The sequence below is a fragment of the Xiphias gladius genome, chromosome 10 (assembly GCF_016859285.1).
Source record: "Xiphias gladius isolate SHS-SW01 ecotype Sanya breed wild chromosome 10, ASM1685928v1, whole genome shotgun sequence".
In the NCBI taxonomy this organism is placed as follows: Eukaryota; Metazoa; Chordata; class Actinopteri; order Istiophoriformes; family Xiphiidae; genus Xiphias; species Xiphias gladius.
Window position 1 is genome coordinate 4,694,774 of NC_053409.1, and position 19,457 is coordinate 4,714,230.

Below are 19,457 nucleotides of genomic sequence, written 5' to 3' on the forward strand. Positions count from 1 at the left end.
CTGCTTTCTGTTGCTGGGCAGGTAGCACACAGTGGCTTTATCTGGGGTTTTTTTTTTTTTTTTTTAAACCGCTACCTGCTGCTGCTCAAGAGTAGAATTTGTGGGTCGCAAAACAATGGGCTAAAAAAGTGCCTTCATTACTGCGAGCAACCACTTTCACATTACTCATTGTCATTTGATCCATCGTTAATGTAGAAAATACTGATCAGATTAGCTTTAGGATGAATGAATCTTGCATTAATCACAATTTGGCTGTGCATTTTGGATTTGTGTGTCTTTTGTAACACAGACAGATTTTATACTCATTATTGTGCCATGCTGAGGCCTGTCAAACAAATCAGGTAATGTTTGAGAGGTGAATACAAGGAAAAATGTGTGAGCGTATGTGCACATGTGTGTATGTATGTGCAGTCTTTCCAGCCACAAGATTCATTATTTACAGGAGTGGTTAAAGTAGAACAGCCTGGCCTTCAAAGCTACCTCACTGAGGATATCTTCTTGTGCCTTGCTCTCTTTTCTCTCACTCTTCTTCTTTCTCAACCTCTTTCACCCTAGCCCTCTCCTCCTTCCTTGATTTACCACTTCACATCAGTATATTTTTTGTCGCCCTTTCTCATTTTCTCAGCCTGCTCTCTCCTGCTGTCTTGCGTCATTTCTTGCATTTTTTTCCTCCCCTATCTTTCTTTTCTCTCTCCTGCTGTCTTGGTCATTGCCTTATCTCACTGCTTTGCTTGATTCATCTCTCTCTCTTTCTTGCTCTCTCTCTTAAACACACACACACACATATATATAGACACATACTTTACGTTTCTCTACATGAGAGTGCCCCCTCCCCCCTCCTTCTCTCCTCCCACTCGTTCACCCCAATCTCCATCTCTTCCCTGCCCTTCACTCATTTTTATTACTGTCACAGGAGCCTTTCTCTCACTCTCTTGCTGCCTCTTTCTCTCTCTCTGTCTGTGTGTTTATGAGCAGAGCTATATTGAGAGCGTCTGGCTGGCAGACACAGAGGAGTGGAGGGGGCGAGAGTGCATGTTGAAGCTACAGGAGAGACGTAGAGAGAGAAAGTGAGAGAGATGGAGAGACAGTGGCTGACAAGCAAGACAAAAATAGAAAGAGGGTTAGATAATTTGATAATTACATACAACCATATATACATACAGCACATATATATAGTATATATAGTATATATACAGATGGGTGAAATAAAGTGTCTTCGTAAGGTGTTGGCCACTACGAGCCACCAGAACAGCTTCAATGCGCCTTGGCATTGATTCCACAAATCTCTACTGGAGGGATGAAACACCATTCAGTCCAACACGTCAGTCCAAAATCTTACCCCAACTGGGTGGAAATCCGGTGACTGCAAAGGGTGTAGCATATGATTCACATGATTTTCATACTCATCAAACCATTCAGTGACCCCTCGTGCCCTGTGGATGGGGTCATTGTCATCCTGTGTCTCCGCTCATTTTTCAAGTTTTTTCTTTAAATTATCCCCCTTGTGTGTGTGTGTGTGTGTGTGTGTGTGTGTGTGTGTGTGTGTGTGTGTGTGTGTGTGTGTGTGTGTGGGTGGGTGTATATATATATTCCCATACCGTGAGTGATCTCCATCATAAAAGAGGAATCGATTACTAATGGGGAATATCGACAATTAATCACATCACTACATGTAATATAAAAAGGGTTTCTTGTTGTGATGAACCCTGAGAGAATTATCACCTGACTCTGCAGTTTCTATCACCTCTACAGGGTATTCTAGAATCTTTCTTTTGGTGTTAGGGCCCAAAATTTGACTAATCTGGGTTAATTCTCACCACTCTCATCAAAGCTGCAGCTTTAAAAAAGTGGTAACATATCAGAGTTTACAGTTTGTTTCTGCTGCTCCCCAATTGGCCAAGAAAGTAATTAATGCAGGTTTATGGGACACTCTAACAACTCTTATTGTCATTGGTTTAACTACAAGTTAAGTCTCACCAAAGTAATTGCTGAGCCCTAGAAACACAGCAACATTGCATCAATAAAGTCAGATGAACCACTAGATCTTTAAAACTTATTTGGAAAAGAAAAGAAGGGTAAAATGTCTGTTGTAAGCACCCGTCACAGTTTGTATACCAACTTCATGGTTCAACGACCTGTCATACTAACTGTAGTTATAAGTGCACAGTTTTACTTGCAATGACGGACTATTACCTACATTTTAGGTGTGCTCACTTTTGGTTTCATGTCCAAATAAATTGGTTTAGATAATCTAGTTAAGTTGTTGACTTGTTTACAACCTGTCTGATTGTCTGACTGCTTATGTTTCTGTTGGACTTGTTTTTAGCAATGGTGTTGTGTTCCCATTTTTCAACAATTAACTAGGCGAGTACAGTGTTATCATTACCAATGGAAATTAAGTCCAAAACTACAAAAATGCAAACTTTGGTTTTCAAAGAACTCTTCTTTTTTTGTTTTTATAGTTTATGGTGTAGAGATAGAAAAGAAATTAAGTGATGACATTGCAGTTATATGTGCTTTAACCATTAGGCTCTCAGGATGCACCAAGATGTAGGTTTTCAAAAGCCTTTTTTTCAAATGTTAATGCACTGTTACTTTTTACTTCATGAACTTAAAAATTAAATAAAATTAAACAGTAATTGTGGCATATACAAAAGTTTTGGCAACCATCTACTTGTAAAACCCTCAGAACTTCATTAACTCTTTAGGCTTTCATTGCCTTGTTAGGACTTATAAGGCAGGTCAAGAACTGTCATTAGGAGATTATATTTGATGGAAACTGATGACAATTCAGAGCTTGATAAATTCTCTGACTCTTCAAACCTTGTAGAAAAACTCTCAACAACCACGGGCTCCTCTAAGCAATTGAATGAGGGTCTGAAAATAAAGCTAACTGATGCTTACAAAGCAGGGGAAGGCTATAAAAAAGATATTAAAGTGTTTCCAGTTTGAATTTTCCACTGTCCCAAATGTCATTGAGAAATGGCAGCGGAATTGTGGAAGTCACGATAAGATGTGGAAGACCAAGAAAACTTTCAGATAAAACTGCTGGGCAGAAAGGAAAAGCAAAACCCCATGACTGCAAAGCGCCGGCAAAGAGATTGAGTTGACAGAAGGAGGAAGTGAACTGTTCCACTGTGCAGCATTACTTCCACAAACAGGGTCTACATGGAAGAGTCATCAAAAGTAAACCTTACCTTTTGATCATAAACGCCAATGTCTGAAGTAGGCAAAGCAACATTGCTTTGGATACAAGTGCTGTGGACAGATAAAGTTAAAGTTTAGCTCTTTTGTCACAATCACCATAGGTGTGTTTGGAGAAAGAAAGGAGCAGCGTTTGATGAACAGAACACCTTGCCACTGGTTAAACATGGAATGGAAATGTTCTGCTTTGGGATTGTGTAGCAGCCAGTGACACAGGAAACACTGCAATGAGAAGAATGGATTCCACTAAATATTAGCAAATTCTGGATGCAGATGTCATGCAGTCTATCAAAAAAGTGAAACTAAAAAGAGGCTGGCTTCTAAAACAGGATAATGATCCAAAGCAGATCTCAAAATCCATCATGAACTATACTACCAGTCAAAAGTCTTAGAACATCTCAATTTTTGTAGCTGTCTTTCTGAAATTAAAGTATAGAAAAAATAAACAATTGAAGATTTTAAAAAACAAGGAATCATGCAATCTTCTTGTTGGACTAAATGTAATCTAAATTTTTGACTCATTCAGCAGCCGAACAAACTCATGACATTCTTTCTACAATGGAAATAAAATATTGTCAAGAAAGTTTGTCCCTAAACTGTTGTAGAAGTTCCAACAAATGACTTGCACTTTCAGGTTCCTTTGCTTTCTGTTGGGTTCATCTCGAACCAGTTTCATGGGGTTTAAATCTGGAGACTGTTGTGGTCTTCTATAATTTGACACTACAGTCTTGTTCTTTTCTTCTAATATTTTGGGTCATCATCTTGCTGCAGGTTGAAATCCTGACCAACCAGTTTGTCTTCCTTTGTTACTTGTCTTTTTCTCACCACTGTGATAGCAATATACAGTACTACTTCCTGTAGTACAGTATAGTCCTGATAATGCATCAGAGGGTGTAGTAACACAGTTTGTTCCAACATTGCCTTTGTACAGACAGAGGGTTTGTAAGTAAATAACAAAAGTTATTGCACATGTAGGACTAGTTTGCATTAACTTTCAAGGCTTATATACTTCCATTGCTGCAGGAAAGCTATAAACGAACCTATTCCTTAATCCCTGAAAAGGCCTGTTTTCACTGGACTTGAACTGCTTAATTTTAATAAAAGCTGGAAAAATTAAGATGTTCTAAAAATTTTGACCAGTTTAGTACTTCAAGAAACACAAGCTGAAGCTTTTGGAACGGCCCTTACAAGTCACCCGACTTGAACATCACTGAAAATCTGTGGGTAGATCTGATACATACTGTGTGTGCAAAAAGACCTAAAATATCTCAGAATTTGACGTGATTTGCAAGGAAAATTAAGATCACAGAAAGACTCTTAGCTGGCTACAAACAGTGTTTGCCAGCTGTTACATCTTCCAAAAGAGGAGTTACTAAATACTGACTTAGCAGGGTGCCTAAAATTTTTTACATGATACATTTACTCTTTTTTTTCTGTTTTTTAAGGTCATGAAGTAAAAGGTAACATTGCATTAACAGTCAATTTTTATGTGTGTTTGCTACATGGGTTGTATGTATTCTTTTCACTTCAAAAATCAACAAAATGAGGAATTTAACCAGGGTTACTCAAACTTTTGCATGCAACTGTATGTGGGATTGAGTCAAAATCAACTACAGTGTGTGTATTCATATAATGAAGGAACATGTTACCCAGCTCAACAGTGCGGTTCACTGATGTGTTTTTTAATAGTTTTGAAAAACAATGGAGCTGAGTGGACTTATTTCAGGCTTTGTATAAATATATAATACTGTACTTGTTAGTAGGATCAGTTCATTGTGTGGTTTGGGTCTCTTCATAGGATTTGTTGACAATAAAAAAATATAGTACAATATACAATATCACTAGTCTTATCGGTTTAATTGCAAAAGCTATAATTTCACAGAACTCTCCCATATGCTCTTTATTAAACAGACATTAATGGTTGGGCTCGCATGCAAAAACCTTTGTGTCACTGTAAAAAGACACATAACTGGTTGAAGGAGCCCAAGACCTAGAGTCCTGAGCAATCGAAAATCACCTGATGAGTCATCCATTCTTTTCCATCCATCCAGATGGGTTTATATTTGGAGAAAAACAAAAAAACCTCCAGCTATTAGTATCTATTAAAGTTGGAGGTGGGTGTGTAATGGCAGTAGCTATAGTGAATCATTAGCTTAGAAGTTTGGTGTGTATGATTTCCACAGCCACAGCCACTCCTCCCTATAGGAAGAGTACTGTAGATGCAACGACTAGAGGCAATATTACAGAACCTGCTGTATGTACCTTGATGTACCTTTATTGTTGAGGTCTCCTAAAGGTCTCCTGATTGGAGACAAAGTGTAGATGAGATCAATTTACATGACATCCCTGGAAATATTTTATGTAAACACAGAATTGTCAAAAAAAAAAAAAAAAAAAAGCAAGTAAATATGCAATCTATATTACTCTGTAACAATAGACAATCATTTGATATGAAAAACCTTAATTTCATAGGAATAGCAGTTATCAGTTGGTCAGTTGGTGCAACATTTTGGTCTACAAAATGGAGCACATATTCATGATTCCCTGATCTAATAACACTTTACACTACCTGCCCAGCACCACACAGCTGACAGACAACTGGTGAACATAGCGGTCCAGTAGTTGGCGGGAATGCACCAACTTGTTGAATGTCCAAAAATAATCAAATAGACAGAACTTGCTATATGGTTGACCCTCTGTGGCTTGCTTTATGATACTGGCCTTTGAATGGCATTCCAAAGCATGTTCAAATAAATGACACTGCAAATGTTCAAATGTAAATATTTTTATGATTAACATATTAAAAGTTTTACATAACTCATAAATGAGCCTATGTGAAATGAGCCTGAGAATGCTATGGGCAAAAAAGCTGTGTCCGTTTAATTTAGATAATTTGGCCACATTGGCCAAAAGGATTTATGAAAAATTCGAAGGGCTCTTTACTCTGCAAATGAATCACCTTAAGTCCACTAAAATCGAAGGCAACACCAACATAGCACAGAAGACACCACAGAAGATTGGACCTGAGGGCAGTCCTGTCTCAAGTACCAGACATTATGATACTACTTTATTGATAATTCATATTTTTAGAAGTTGAGGTTTTTATTTACATACATTAAGAATCAGCTTAGAGATCCACATACAGCAATCCAGCAATCCGAAAAGAGGGGGGAAGAGATAACTGACGTGTTAGTGAGTGTGTGTTTAAGCAGTAAAGAGAAAACAAAGGCACAATCCAGTGGAGACCAGGCAATGGAGCAACCATTATTGTACTGTATTTCTGTTTTGAGCAGGTGTTTGCTGAAGAGAGGAGAGCGCTGAGTTGATGTTGAAGAGTCCCCAAGGTCAGTTTATGGAGAAAAAAGTTACCCTGCTTCAGCAAATGTCTCAGTCTCCCTGCATCTTTTGAATAATTCCCCATTCCTAATTCTGAGGAATTGAAAGTTCTGTTCACCACTCTGGCCCATACTTGGGCAATAATCAGGCCAAATGTTGCTGGGGCTTGAGCTTAAATAATGGAGCAAATAAATTAGTTCTGTAATTAGGCAAACTGTGGTGCAAAACAGATTGGAGCTCCAGTGTTCTCTGCATCAAAAGGTATCATTTTCTGTATGCCCCAAAATTGGCTGAATTTTATAGATTCAATTATTATCCTTGAAGGAGGACTTGTGCTGCCTAATGGCACACAAATGTATGTCCCTGATGATAATAGCAGCACATTAGATCGACTGTATAGGCTGCAGCCGTAAAAATTCCATAGGTTTAAAGTAAAATAGGAGTTGTACTACCTCTGTCAAACCATGATTTTCAATTAAAAAGTGGTGCATAAAGTGAATGTAGCTGCTTTGAAGTGTGGCACATAGAGATATAGAATACTAGAATCAGATCTGATCTGCATTAAAGGATACAAGGTGATCTGGCTGTCTTATCTCTAGGATTTTTCAATTTTCCTTAGAGTGTGTGGCTATTAAGCTTAGTAATGAGAGTTGGGATCAATTCATATTTCAGTCATTTACCGTAAAAGTAGAACCCTTAAAACTATATATTGCAGTTTTATTTGATAAATGTGACAAGGAGTGGTGTCTTTTTATCCTAAAATCCCATAGTTGAACAGAAACCCTGGACTGGTGACAACCGGTATCAACCGAACAAAAGAGATGTTCATAAACTTTTCACTACAGTACAAAAAGTACACCGTTGTGATAAGACACTCGTTAGTATTTCTCAGTAACATTAAATATTCGTGACTAAATAAGCTACATTCAAAGTTAAAGATTAGAAAAAAAACAACCTATTTTAATAGTGTTATCATTATTTAAGATTTTAGGTATTATTAATTAAGAGGCTAATTCACATCCTGACCCATACTTGGGTGATAATCACTGTTTTGACCCAGCAGCCAACACATGACATAATCTTTTTTCAACTTAGCCCCATCCACTTCAAAACAGGTCTCTCATGTGAAACAACCAAACTGACCAATAGCAAGAAACTAATTTTTAAAAGTTTTCAGTGCTTTTAATGGTTAGTGAATATTTTACCAATGCTTTGAGAGCATTAATAAATACAGCTTTTGGGTCGCAAAATAGTGAAAAATCCCTAAGACTGGTGTTGATCCTACTTCAATATGACACTTCTCTTTGCTCCAGAACAACTGAACCAAAGTCAGTTTACTAAAGACTTTTCACCATTAAAATCTGCAGATGTGATGGATTGTTGTTGGTAGAAGTTTCCAGTACATTTACGAAAACAAATATTTAACAGAGTCTTCAAACCGAACTGACTATACTGTATCCTCAGTATCACTGATGGAATCAGTAACTTTTATTTATGGTGCGCCTTACTGTGACTGAGAGTACCATTGTAATCTCAGCCATGACACACAGTGTGTTACCATCTAGATAAAACCTTACTGAAAAACTGCAAAATCAACAGAAACAATGATGATGTAATAACTGTTTCAAATACAATAGATGGCTGCTGAGCTGGTATAGTTGTTAAAAAGCAGTGCTTGTACAGGCCTAGTTTTGTGCTTGGCAAAATATAACAGGTTGAAGCGGCAACTAACAGGTTGAACTGAGATGAACAAAATTATTCAAATCAGCAAAGTGATTTGTAATTTCCACCTCTTGTAGTTGGATTTCTCACTTTGTAATAAGCCATATCTGCTGTTATAAATGTTAAAAGATTAGTTTGATATTTTGGGAATTATGCTTATTTCCTTTTTTGCTGAGAGTCAGATTCTCATTCTCATGTCTGTATGCTAAATATGAAGCTACAGCAAAAGGGCAATTAGGTGATTAGTCTCTGCAGGCTGTTGTGACTAGTGGTCACAACAAGAGCCCATGAAGTCACTGCACCCCAACAAGATATAGTCCAGTACAGTGAGCTTAAGAGGTGTTGGTAGACAATTTTTTTTAAAACTTTGGACAGAGCTAGGCTAGCAGTTTCTCTCTGCTTGCAGTCTTTAAGCTAAACCCTGCCAAGCAGTTGGTTGGCTGGCTGTAGCCTCATATTTATTGCACAGACATGAGAGTGGTATCAATCTTCATATTTAACTTTCAGCAAGAAAGTGAATAAGAGTATATCCCAAAATGTTAAACTCTTCCTTTAATAAGTGATAAATAAAGATTTATTACAAGAAGATAGGATAGAGTAAGGAGTTCAAACATCTGTAGGGAGCTTGGAGTGGAGCCCCTTTGCATTGAAAAGAGCCAGCTGAGGTGGTTAGGCTACCTGATAAGGACGCCTCCTGGGTGCCTTTCTTTTGAGATTTTCCAGGCATATCCAACTGGTAGGAGACCCCAAGATAAACCCAGAACATAATGGAGCAATTATATATCTCATCTGGTTTGGGAATGCCCTGGCAAGAGCTGGAAGACATAGATGGGGAGGACTAGACTACCGTGCCTTGTCTGTTGCCACTGCAACCCAGCTACGGATAAGGGGTAGAAAATGGATGGATGGATGGATGGATGGATTGCAACACTCCATCAAGTCTGCAGTTGTAAATTTTAATAAGCTGTTAATGAACAGGATCTGGCCCATTATACTTGTATTTCTTTTCCAGAAGGTTATGAGTTGAACAGTTTATTGGAGTAGCCCTCTTAAGGAATTAAAGAGCTAAATATACAAGGCAGGTAATATTTTTGAGGTAATAAACCAGCCAACGAAGTCACATCTGGGCAACCCAAAAGTTGCATTAGTAAATGCCTTATAAACCATTAATAAAGCACAATTTATAAACTTTATACAAAGTCTGATTCATTAGAAAGTGGTACCCAAATCAACAATTTAAATCAAAATATCAGAAATCGCGCTGTTAAAGCTAACAAGTTCCTTTTTTAGGTGTCAGGTACAGTACAACCTCAGTAGACCTCCCACAGTGCCCTACAGAGTCGACCAAACTTTCCGACAGACTTCACCCCCTTTCGCCCTATCCCATCATGGGAGGTTTCGATTCACAGGACTGACAACCTTATTATGCGGCATACTTATTATTGATATTTCACCGCAGAGGCGCGGTTGCCATGGTCACTGAGAGAGAGACATTTAATTTTCTCTCCTCCATCATCATTATCTATGGGGCCATCTGTTGTGGAAAATGAATTCAGCCTCATTTGCATGACTGATAAGCACATTCTTTATCTGTCCCACAGAAGGTCATATGCCATGGATTTGGGGACTCGAGAGAGAGAAGAGAGTGGGGGTGAAATGATGCGTGGTCTTACCTCTATGAATGAGGTAAATGGGGTGTATGTGTGTGTTTGAGTGTCTATGGGAGCTTGGATTTGTGCATGTGTCTGCATAATGCATTGACTTGTAATGTTTATGTATGCCCTCTTGTTTATACCCATGCCATTTTCTTTGTTCTCATGTGGGTCCTTTTGAATTTACGTAAGCATGTGCCTGTTTGTATGTACTCACCATCATAAGTGCATGCATTTTGTGTGTAAATGCATATGTTCCCACATCAGTTTGCGTGTTCTGTGTTCTAGGGAAATACTGTTATTTTGAGTTTTAGACCTCAGAATGAGCACATTTTTACAAAGTAATTACAATTTGGCCAGTCCAACTTCTTCAAGGGCTACTTTTGGATTTTGCATTAGAGCATAGACATAAACTAGAATTATGCTTTTCTAGGCTACACGTAGGCGAATGAGCACGGGGGTCGCTCGGATATGTTCACTTGTGAGTTTCTTTTATACATGTGTTTTTGTTTTCATTTCGAACCTGCCTCAAGAGAGGAGTTGAATCAAACAATCAACTTGCTTCATGCACAGGTCAGAACAACTTGTTGTTGAGGTTTGGGAGGTGTGCACGTCCGTGAGCTTCTGCAACCTACATATGATTACCTATCACACCATTCTCTGCACAAGTTTCCAGAAACATGTATATGTATCTTGTGAGAAGCATGATTCAAGAGAAGTTGAAAGAGCTGAAAACACAGCACCTGACATATGATCATCTTATTAAGTTGTTATTGCAAATGCGTTAGCTGAAATTGGCACGCTTACACATCCAGAAGAGTAACATTAACAATCCTTTGGGATCGTGTTTGTGTCCACCTGATGAATGTAAGTCCAGTGTTCACTCTCCTCTTATTTCTCCTGAGAAAAATATCTGGCTTGTTAGTTGCTAAATGCTCCTGTGTTCACCAGCTAGTCACTAATCTTAAACGTCTTCTCTTTGGTGCTGAGCAGGTAGCGTACAGTGTTTTTAATTTTTTTTTTTTAAATCTTAAAAAGTCCCAGCCAATGCAAACCCCATTCCCTACTCCATCCTTCACTTGTAAATTTCTGTGACATAAATTGATTTTTAATATTTACTAATTTAACTGTTAAATTATGGTTTTTGAACATAACATGAAGGTCTAAATGCCGTTTCAAAGCCCTCTCCACATTACCAGGAACAAAATTCTGGTGGAGTAATCATGAATCCTTTATTTATTTATTTATTTATTTTATATTTGTAAAAAAAAAAAAAAAAAAAAGTATCCCTAAAAAATAGCAAATCTAAAATTTTCACTTGTGAAATGTCTGAAAACCATGTATGCCTATATACTGTACATGTGAAATGCTGTTTTACATGAGGCAAACTCCATGTACCTGTAAATGAATTTGTTGCATTATGTTAAATTTGATGTTTTTACATGTTATGTTTTATAATTCACACATGAAATACCTGAATATCACATGTGCAAATATATTTAATTTTCACATGTGAAATCTTGCCCACGTGATTAAAATGTGACATACTGTATGTTTCACATGATATGATACATTCATGTACGTTTTTGTAAAGGTAAAAAATATCTAAAACCTAAAAATAAAATAAATAAACTAACCATTATAAAGTATGTAAGTTTTTATTTGTAAATTGGAACTCATTCCATATTGGTAATACCCCAGTGGCAGTTTCTGCCAGTTCCGTGTTTTCACTGTCAGTTACTCTCATGTCATTTCAGACCCAGCCATGCCCTTTCTGCGTGATTTCCCACCTGCTGGCCACCTGCTGCACACACCTGTTCCCATTTACTTTATCATCCTATAATTGTTAACATTACAACTGAATTCTATTTAGATAAGCTAGTTTCAGGGTCCTGATATTGTGCAACTTACTGGGACACTTGATGGAATTGAGCCATTGTTATAAAATTTGTTTCACCTGTGCTTTTCTTATGCTATGACTTGTGCTATAAGAAGTCAAAATGTCTGCTGTGAAAATATCTATCTCAGGTCCCTGGCACTGGCACATGTATATGGAATACAGCTATTACTACTGATATTGGTTACAGCTGTGTTTCAAACTGTAAAATGTCCACTGTGAGAGAAGGCTATATGTTTTTGGGTGTATGCTGGAAAATAGGTTAATGCAATCTCATATTCATATGAATTACAAAATTCAAAAAATTGACATTTTGTGCAAAGCATAAGGCATGCAGTCAATGTGGGCCCCAAGTAAACAATATCTGTAAAAGATGAACACTAGACCATGTATTTAATATAGACAGTATTTAATACAATAATAAGACTGTTAGCTATATTCAGTAAATACATTAGGGCACATAACAGTTCCAAATTAAGCAGGGGAACCCACTGCTTTAAAAAGGTAATTCGTATCAAGGTTTTAAGAGTCAGCGCTGCGCTTATGTATTACTGGGACTTCTGGTTCTATGCTGATACACGAATGAGTATCATAATACAGTAAATGCTTAAACATTGATTTCTGGCCAGTATTCCAAATGTGATGAATGATTCCTTAAATTACCAGCACTTTCCTGTTTCATGCACATTTTTCTTCTTTGTTTATTTGTTTAAGAATGTGGGGTAAATTAATTGTGCTTGACTGGCATTAACATAGCCAAATAAGAGTTTGAAATTGCTAATATTGAACACCCCGAGGGCATCTGTGTCCCAACCCACCAGAGTACTTATCATGCCTTCCTCAACTGCCTGGCAGCATTGTTGGAGAGAGCGGTGCTTGGTGGTTCTGTAAAATACTGCTGCATGGCATTTGATTTGTGTACTGATATGGGGAAGAGCAAAACAATGTGCCTCATATACATGTATACTGGATTGGAGGAGCACAACATAGGCCCATGTCTTTCACTGTTATTCTGAATATTTATGTATAAACATGAATTTATTTGAATATATCCTAGCTTGTCTCTGTCATATGAGCATTTGAGAAGTCACAAGTATTCTGTTCTGCCAATAGGGTGGCTGCTACACTTTCATCTGAGTCTCCAACAGTAGTGGAAAATAAATGAATTAGCACCTCTTGTCCGGTAAGAAATGAACCTAATTTATAATCTAATTATGATGATGTCTCAGGGATCAAATTAACCTTCTCTGTGTTTGCATATCCGGGTAAATATGGAAATCATCATGTTAGTATTCCCATTTTCATTCACACAAGAGTGCACACGAATGTCACCTTCTTTATGGTTTGAGCATGATTATATGGTAAATATTGTCTCCTGTTTGGGAGCAGTGCTCATCACTGAACACACGGTTACAACTAGCCTGTTTCAATATTCATTCATCTTCTGCACTCTTAATTCTGGTGCTCAGCCAGCCTGAAGCCAGGATTGGGGGGGGAAAGCATTAATTAACAGCAAGCCAGCGATCAGCCAGAGACTTCCGTTAAGTTTGCATCCTGTATCTCTCTCAGCTCTCTGAATGATCTCAGGCCAAATAATGTGCACTGAACCAGGAGTGCAGTTCATTTTGCCTTTTTAAAGGCACAAATTTGAGTCTCTCCCGTTTGAAATAAATGCACTACACATGTTCCACACAGCTCACTATCCCCCCTCATCCCTCCTCCATTCTCCCTCTATTTCCTTTCCCTCCCTCTCTCCATCTCTACCCGGGCCCGTGGGAAGAACCGACTGTGGGAGCAGACAGTCTGCAGCCCTGAATATATGTATAAGAGGGAGAAGGGGAAGGGAGGGCACATTAGCAGGCAGAGAGAGAGAGCAAGGGAGGGAGAGAGAACATATTGAGTGTTGGAGGACATACATGCACAGTGTACAGTGTGCGAGATACACAGATAGAGGGAGAAGGACACACAGACAGAGGAGGAAAGCAGTTCAACTGTAGGACTGAGAAAGGCGAGAGAGCATTTTAGCTTCCTTCAATCGTCTCTCCCTCTCCTCCCAGCACAAACAAATGCTCATACACACTCCCACCCTCTTTCCTCAACACACACACACTGACACACTTGCAGCAACCACACACACATACAGACACACACACAGGCACTAATGCTTTAGGGTATACCAGTCGGCTTTGGCAGTCCTTTCTTTTGTTGTGTTTGCTATTGGTTACTCTTAGCGGCAGCGCGGCGTGCGCCTCTATCGCTCGGGTGGGTGCATGTGTATGTGTGTTGAGTCTGCGAAGCAGTGTGTGAAGGATGCTACTAGCATTACCCGGGTAAGTCAGCTCTTTCATTCTTTCTCTCTCTTCCCTCCTCTTTCTGTCTTTCTTTTACTCTTTCTATGAGCTTTTCTCTCTTTCCGTTCTCTCTGATGTGCAGTCTCTCCATCTTGCTTGGGATGCTTGCCTCTCTCCACCTACTGTGCACATCCGCTATGTACAGCTCTCCTCTCTCTCTCTGTCTCTGTGCTCTGTGTGCTTTCCCTCTCCCTCAGTGTCCTTCTCGGTCTGCGTTACACCATCTCCTCCCGAGTGTGCTCTCGCCATCCCTGCTTCTCTCGCCTGTTTCCTCTGCTCTCTCTCTCTCACTTTCTTGCTCTCTCTCCAAGCTGCGCCTTATTGGTGTGTCCTGATTCCCTTTTTCCATTAGGCTTCAGGCCCATTGGTCGCCTGCCTTCCAACCATTATCTCTACTCCTCCACCCCTGTCATCCTTTCTCCCTTCGCTCTCCCTCCTTCCCTCATTCCCAGTCACCTCGTAAGACGTAAAAATGATTTGCATACAGGAGGAGAGCAGAACTTTGCAGCGAGCACAGTAAGTGAACTGGGATAGAAGTAAAGGAAAGGCTTTAAAAAAAAAGGACAGGAAGCGCATTCTGGAGAGCAGGAGGAAAAGTTTTAAGAGAAGACTGCAGTTGGTAGGTAACTTGTACTTTTTATGGCAATGTATGTCTTAGCTTTTCCATTGATTGAATGTATAACGTACATCTACGATTTTGAAAAGATAACATTTGAGTGGAATGACCAAAAATATTTCCAGCTTTAATGTGAGATAGATAAACAAATCAGAAGTCTTAATTCTACACAGTTTTCTGAGTTAATTGCTCCAGTGTTCTATTTCTGAGATAGGTTTGGTGGTGTGATGTTGCGATACAGGTGCTGTGACTTCAGTAAGAAAAACTAAAAGCTGGCTCAGATAATTTGGTTAGTTCATTATTGTTCCAGTCGTGTTGCTCTAGACTGACTAATGTTATGTTTATTTTACATTGCTTTTGAGTGTCTAGACATTGCTTAAACTACTTAAAATTAGAAACGTTTCCCCTGTTGAATGCAGTTGAATTAGACATAAATCAAATAGTTTTTATTTCACAAAGTAGCATTTAGAAGTGGCGTTCTAAGGAGCACCAATTTAAAAGTTTGTTCTGTAAGTTTTGAGCTCATCCCATGGATAATGCAGTGCTGCAAACTTCTGCTGTGTTAAAGAATAGGATACTTATTTGAAGATATTTCTTATCACTATACATTTGTTTAGATGTTAAATACTCTATTAGTATTATTATTATTATTATAAATTAAGTTAAGATTTAAGTTTTGTTTTTTTTTCCATTTTCCTGACGTGCTTTCTTCTTAGCAAAAATCAGTCTCCCTCGTTGTGTGATGTGTTCTCTTTGCTATCACTCTGATTTCTGCAAGGACACTGTTTTGTATCCAGGGAAGGTAGGCGCTGTGACTGCCAGAAAACAATTACAATAGTGGAAATAGAGACACAGAAGAGATTGGGAGAGGGACAATAAAGAATTTGAAGTTGAAAGAGTTTCAAATACAGTAGAGGCTTTGCTTGAGTTACATGGATCTAAACTATCATACACACATGCGCACTACTCCCTTCGGTCAGTATTTCATCCTACATATTATTTTTCTGGTTTGTAACAAAAGACAACGCAGATGTTGTTGTGTGTGCCTGCGTGCTCCTGTGGGTGGCACAGACTGTATACACACAGCAGAAGGCAGATGTGCTGCAACATGTTTCATTCTGTCAAGACAAATACAGCTCTGATACAAAGTGAGCTACTTATGTCTCCCTTGCCCAAAAGGTGTCAGAATGAATGTTTCTCATGTCGACAAATGATGGAGACAATATCTGGAGACATCTTGGGATAATATGAGGGATTATCACAGCCATGCCAAGAAGATTTTTTTCTGACAAGAAACCAACCTAAGGCATGTAGGTGCAGTAAAAATCTTCTTGTCACAATATCAATTTTAATATCTGTAAGTCTTTAGTTATAGATTCCGTCTGATCTCAATCTTTTTTTGTTGTAACACCATTATTAAAGAGAAGTAGTAATAAGAATGATGAGCTGTTGTATTTAGTAGAGTTTCCTTCAGTACCCTGTATCTTACAGGGGGTCGTGTCACTTTATCGAGGCGGTCAGTACAAGCCGCTTAGCATGGGTGAAGCCATGTTATTTGGGATGTTCCTTTAGTGGGAAGAGGAAGGAAATGTCTTGCTTGTTAGAGGGAGACTTTTGTTGGTGTGCCGAGAGTGTGTGACTGTGTGCGTGCGTGTGTGTGTGTGTGTGTGTGTGTGTGTGTGTGTGTGTGTGTGTGTGTGTGTGTGTGTGTGTGTATTGTGCCACCACGGTGCCTGATGTGCTTTGCTGAGCGAGCTGAGGACAGGGAGACAGCTGAATGTGATTAAATTATAGAGGGAAAGCACGCTACCCAGGTCTTACTGAGACCAACATTGCAGGAACCCCCTCCCTCCCTCCCTCCTATTGTCTCTCTCTCTCTCTCTCTCTCTCTTTCCCCATCTCTCTTTGGTAGAAGTAAGTAGTAGAAAGTAGAAGAACCTAGCCCCTCATAATCACAACAGTGTAGTCATAGCTGGAGGGTAGAGGAAATTGGGTGTTGATGGGATTGCTGAATATGGACTGTAAGGTCATAAGAAATGTACTGACGTACTGTACTTGGGTACTGTAATGTGTGACAGTTATTCCCTGCCTCTGTGCTTCGTACATTGTGATGTATTTTGTTATTGTTCTAAATTGTAAGTATTCATATATGTCTAAATGCAGTAATATAATATGACAAGGAAAACCTGCCGATTTTTTAATAACATGTAACTGCACAGATGAATGGGTATACGTTTTTACTCCAGCCTTGCATGGGAGACACTGTATGTCCCTTATTCCTCAGCAGCCTAATGGATGAGCAGCAAAAAGCCTCCTGGGGATCCCCTGCATGCAACCGGCAGGGGTGGGTTGGGGTCTAGGGGGGAAGCCACGTGCTAATATTAGCCTCCATGTTGAGTGTCTGCAGTACACATCCACACGCTAGGTTTAGCATTTCTGAGCCATATACTACCATAGCATGACTCTGCATTCTATATGTATTTATAAAATATTAAAATGTATTCAAAAACATATTTGAATAGTTTGGCAATTTTAAATATATGTACATATACAGTATATGCACATATTAGTATTTAATTTTAATTCTGAGGAAAGCCATGGGCAGAAAACAACAATTAATGTTGAAGTTGTCTTTTACTTAAAAAATTGAAAAAATAAATTAAATTAGATTTAAAGAATAACATTTTAATTTACACTTGGATTCCAACAAATAGAATTGGATGGGAAGCCAGTGAGGGACCACATCCACTAGTAGCTCCTACCTGTTGGTTGGGATGTCTGCATGGAGAGGATAGGATCAGGAGATAACAGTGTGAACCTCATGCGCCCTCTGTGTGAAGCTCCTTGCATTTAAAAAGGAAACAGCTGCTGTATATCAGAGGAGACCACAGAAGAAATGCATTCCAAACTGGGAAGAAACGTTGTCAGAATAACAAATTTTAAAAAACGTATACAATGCAAAAGAATGTTAAGTCAATTATTACTATGACAAAAAGTAGGGAACGTAAATTTGTTTTTCACCAGTAAACTAGTGATTACCGCAGCTCACCCTCTCTTCACCCTGCGGTGAACACTAAAACAGACTTATAGGATAGCATTCTAATAGAACGTGCCCTTGACGTCAGACAGTGCAACTACAGAAGTGCTGGCTTGCGACATACTTGCTGACACCATTGAGGATGTCTGTTTGCTTTCATGAATCATAGCATGGCAAAAATTGATTAAGCAGCATCTGGGATTAATTTGAAAATTTTGTCACAAATATGAATGTTACTTTTTTCTTCCTAATTTGTATGATGGCCAGAAATATCAGTCTGTGGTTATGCTGTGAACATGTATCCTCGTGAACCTCTGAAATACCACAGGAAATCAATGTGATCTTCCAATCGGTCAGGCTAGGGCGGAGAGAGGATCGATCTATTTGACCAGACACAATGTCAATACTGACATCTCCTCAGTGTAAGATGTAGCTGCTCTCGTGCCCTTCACACATACATTCTTGCTACGCTTGCGATTACAGGCTATTAATTATGGCACATTCATCACTCAGACCCAAATTCATGATTTGTAGCAGTCACTGAAAAACTCAGCTTTGTGTTATGTTTTGATACAGCTGTATTTAATATCTAGAATACTATGGTCTTGACGGGGACAAGGTGAAACTAGTTGACAATAATACATATTATTCATTTTAAAGGTTAATACAGTTACAGAATCACAGTTACACCAATTAAAGCAACAACTGCTCTTGCCTTGAAAATCTGGGATAAATAAATTACTCTTTTGTGTACGACAAGGTAAACTTAACATTTTTATTTTGTGTTTTTGTATGTTTATTGTGTCCTCTATATAGTAAAAATCAATGAAATAGGAATGCTTACATTCAGATAAAGCTAACTTTTCTACTATTTTACTATAAATTGTTGCAGTATGAAAGTATTATGAGTAATGTTCCTGAAAACACAAATTTGGTTTTTGGATATCCCAATTTTAATCTTATATGTAGAGGGATGTACTTGTATAATTATTTGCATAATTGATGGCTGTCATTTCACTACTGAAATTAAATAAGAAAGATTGCACTACTTGTTACTGGCAAAAGTAATAATATCGCAAATGTGACAGGTTACCACCCAGATCTGGTTGTTTGTCCCTCTTGTAAAATAAGTACATAGAAAGAATTACAATGTGGGTATCCCCCCAGAGATAGCTCGGGTGCCCCGCACTATGCACACGCACCTCTGTGCCTTTCCTCAGGGAAAACATGATCTATCTCCTAGCGGGCAGGCCAATTAAAAACCAATCAGGCTACTTGAAGTGCGCTGGTAATGGGAAAGCCACGGCAGTGGAGGAAGTGGGTCTGATTAATGGACATTTTCACCTTGTGGCATAACAGCCTCCCACAGGCATCCATCACCCCAGGGGACAACACTCACCTAAATACCAGGTCTCACACCCATCCAGGACTGTCACACATATTCTGTAAATTGCAAATGCCTGAGTGTATGATGATGAGCAAAAAGTGCAAGACTAGATTAAAGTAGCTTTGTCTTAGCTTGCCTGACCTGTTAGGCCTTTGAGATCAGTTGGTGTAAGGCAACATCCTAACTAAATCCGGGCTGTGTTGCTCTGCATCTTTGCATGGTTAGACATTAGAGACCATTCCATATAGAGGATAA

General features: G+C 38.8%; 1 protein-coding gene across 1 annotated transcript in view; it reads left to right on the forward strand.

Moving 5' to 3' along the window:
- The first annotated feature begins 14,705 nt into the window (after positions 1–14,705).
- myt1lb (myelin transcription factor 1-like, b) overlaps positions 14,706–19,457 on the forward strand; it is a 92,409-nt gene continuing 87,657 nt past the window's right edge. Inside the window, exon 1 of the mRNA XM_040137330.1 lies at positions 14,706–14,781. The gene's annotated coding sequence lies outside the window, so the exon portion shown is untranslated. The remainder of the gene's footprint in view (positions 14,782–19,457) is intronic.